General features: G+C 52.4%; 1 pseudogene; it reads right to left on the minus strand.

The window, feature by feature from the left end:
* Positions 1-2,302: 2,302 nt before the first annotated feature.
* LOC136519095 (protein AUXIN-REGULATED GENE INVOLVED IN ORGAN SIZE-like) lies at positions 2,303-3,084 on the minus strand (annotated as a pseudogene).
* Positions 3,085-3,631: the final 547 nt, after the last annotated feature.

Below are 3,631 nucleotides of genomic sequence, written 5' to 3' on the forward strand. Positions count from 1 at the left end.
CATCTATAATCCCTGCTCCCCCCTTAGTCTATAAAAGGAAAGGCAGGGCACCCCACTAAGGGGACGGATCGATTCAACGCACCACGCATCTCATCACACATAGCTGAGCTGCAATCAAGCTCTCGGCGCTCTGTCAACCTTTTCATCAGAGACTTGGGACCTGTCCCTCTCTCACCTGTTTGTAACCCCTACTACGAACCTTTCAGTGCTAACAACATGAGCAACAATTGCAAACTGGACATAGGGACATTCTGCCCGAACCAGTATAAACCTTTTATCTTTTAGTACACCATCCGGGTTCAATGTGCAATAATACAAATTTACTCGTTGGTGTTTACTCGAAACGCCAACAAGTAGTTCAAACAAAAATTGAAATACAGTTCGTTTAGTCCAAAGTAGCTGCTATATAGTACATCTCTAATAGATACTAACCAACTACACCCTAAATAACTATGTCACTAGCTATCTAACTATATTTATCAAACTATATTAATCTCACTAACTAAATCAACTAGCTATCTAATAACTATATCTATGTACCTATGTCACTAGCTATCTAACTATAATTATCTAACTATATCTATCTCGCTAACTAAATCAACTACCTACATCATCAAATTTACTAGAAACTACCAAATAATCAAAGTAGCACTACAATTCAAGCTTACTAAGTACTTACATTGCATATTCAAAAATTTTACCTGTCCAAGTCAATGCAACGATGCGACGCGGACGCCGGGATCGAAGCAGGATAGGGACGCGGAGGACGAGATCGATGGCGAGGTCGCGGCGCGCTAGGAGCAGAGACCGTGTCGCGACCGGGGTCACCGGAGTGAGCGCCTATGCGCGCGGTGGACGCGGCGAGTCGGGACGGACGAGGCGGCGTGCGGCCGGGAGTGGCGGCATGCGGCCGGCACGGTAGGGGCCGGCGTGGGTGCGGGCCGGGAGGGGCGGCGCGTGACGATCGCGGGACGGCTAATGCTCCGCGCGGTGAGGCGGCGCGAGCGGGCTGGGGCTACGCGCGTCGACGGGCGAGGCGGTGCGGCATCGCTGGCGGCGCCCTAGCTCGGGAGCGGTAGAGAGAGGAAGAGAGAAAGGAAGAGAGGGCCTATATGTAAGACAGGGCTTGCCGCCAATAACCACAGCGCCAAGTTCGACGTCAAGATCTACGGCGTCAAGATCTACGGCGCCAAGGTGTCTGCCAAGTCACCGCCACGTCTGCGTGGAGCTCAAGACCTAGGCACCAAAATCTATGGCGCCTGGACGTGTAAGCTCGGTGCCACCAACGATGACACCGAGCTAAGGGTCTAGATTTTCTCGAACGTGCACTGTAGCACGTATTTCATTAAGAGGAAGCAGAGAACATCCAAACAAATACACGACGCAGCTATGAGAGAACCCTCATAGCACATGTTACAAACCACGGAGTAACACATAGTTGACATAGAGGAGTCGCAAGTAATCCCAAGATTACCGACGCGAACCCAAGACAACGATGAACACAGCAAGAAAACAAGAGAAAAAAAGCCAGAAACTAAGCTATGCCTACCACAAGAGATACATCCGCACAATGGTCGCCAACCGAGAGGGTCCAGCCACGGTGGCAAACCTCAAGCAACCAGGAAGTCGCGAGGTAGAACCGCCAGTGACCAGGTAGCCACTGCGAAGGAGACAACGAGCTCCAGAGCCTCCAGCGACCAGGTAGTCGCGAGGTCAAACCGCCAGTGACCAGGTAGCCACTGCGAAGGAGACGTCGTACTAGTGACCAGGTAGCCACTGCGAGGGAGACGTCGTAGAAAGCCTCAAGCGACCAGGTAGTCGCGAGGTCAAACCGCCAGTGACCAGGTAGCCACTGCGAAGTGTGACGACACCGACCAGGTAGCCACTGCGAGGGAGACGTCGTAGAAAGCCTCAAGCGACCAGGTAGTCGCGAGGTCAAACCGCCAGTGACTAGGTAGCCAGTGCGAAGGAGACTAACATGTTTTCATTCGACATTGCCAACATTTGGCGACAAAGTTGTAGAGGTTGGTTAGACCTCAAGCTCGACCCCCTCGGCAAGCTGGATGCCGTTGATCGCACAACCGGCCGGGAACAGCATGTTGATCGCATCCCGCTTGGACTCTGAGAGGGGTTCGCCGAACATCGCCCAAAAGCCATATTTATGAATTTTTTTTAAAAAAAAAGGGCAAAAAAAAACAAAAAATTCGGGAGGATACTACCGTTTCATCTTGGAGCAATGAAAACCGCGAGACTGCCTCAGGATTAACAGCTGAAAGATCGTTTCGAACAAAGGGGGAAAAAGGAGGAAGTTGCTATTCCTTATATCAAAATAACAAATAACAAAAAATTAAAAAAGAGAGAAAATGTTAAACCCCCCACATTTTTACAGCACACACTCTCCGCGTGTCTAGCGCACGTGCGACGCGTCGGCCGCCGCCTTCAGCACACGCACGACGACGCGACGGCGCCCCGGCCGTCGGACGGCACGAGCGCCAGCGCCAGCAGTACGGCCATGAGGCCCACCGGCACGAGCAGCAGCAGCAACGGCGGCGGCGGCAGCGGGGGCAGCACGAGCGGCAGGAACACCAGCAGCGCGGTGAGGCAGAGGAACAGCGCCGCCAGCCCCGCCGTGAAGTACCCCTGGCCCGCAGGCGCCGACAGTACGGGCCTTGCCGCCTTTGCCTGACGGCCCCGCAGCTTGCCAATGCCACCCTCGGCGCCGCGCATTCGCCCACCGCTGCCGCCGGCGGGCCAGCGGGAGCCCGCCTTCCTCTCCGCCGCCATGCACGGACTCTCGCTCGCTCGGCCGGCCGGCTTGGTCACCTTGCTCGCCTCGCTGCCGCCGACTGCAACTGCAACTGCAACCCCGAGACTGAAACTGAAGTGCTGGAGCTGGGAGGCGGCGGCACATATAGAAGCTTTATTCTTGCTTGCCTCGCCTGTAATGGCTGGCTTGTTGGAATCAAGCGAAGGCGATCTTGATTCGAGTGGCGCGGTGGCCGAGGATGGATACTGATGCGACTGCAGAGATTGACCTGGGATTGCTCTAGTCGGGAGGAGGACAGGCGAGGAAGATTTGGAAGGCCGGATGCAATGTATGCAGATCAAATGCTAGTGTAGCAGTACCAGCAGCTGGATATTAAGACCGAGGACTACGTACCTTTCGGTGGTGTTCCAGGTCTAGGTGTGGTGCACCTTGGTGGATGCAGGACGACATCTCGACAGGCTGGAGGCCAAGTTGGTCGTCTTCGGCTCCGTTCGGTTGTTACACGAGCGCGGGCCGAAAAGTTGGCCGAAGCTATTTTATTAAAGATAAAAATATTATAAATTAGTCAATAAAGATCGATCCAAGTATTTTTCTGGTGAGCGTGTAGGCAGGTCATCATCAGCCAGACAGGTGAGACACCCTCGATTCGCATGTAAATTCGGGGATTCGCGTCCAAATTCCGAGGACTCAGGTAGCTATGTTTTTTTAAGCTAAAGTTTAGTCCGAATATTTGATACTAATTAAGAATATTAAATATAGATTAATTATAAAATTAATTATACAGATAGAGGCTAATTTGCGAGACGAATCTATTAAGTCTAATTAGTCCATGATTTGACTATGTGGTGCTACAATAAATATTTG

The sequence above is a fragment of the Miscanthus floridulus genome, chromosome 17, assembly GCF_019320115.1.
Source record: "Miscanthus floridulus cultivar M001 chromosome 17, ASM1932011v1, whole genome shotgun sequence".
In the NCBI taxonomy this organism is placed as follows: domain Eukaryota; kingdom Viridiplantae; phylum Streptophyta; class Magnoliopsida; order Poales; family Poaceae; genus Miscanthus; species Miscanthus floridulus.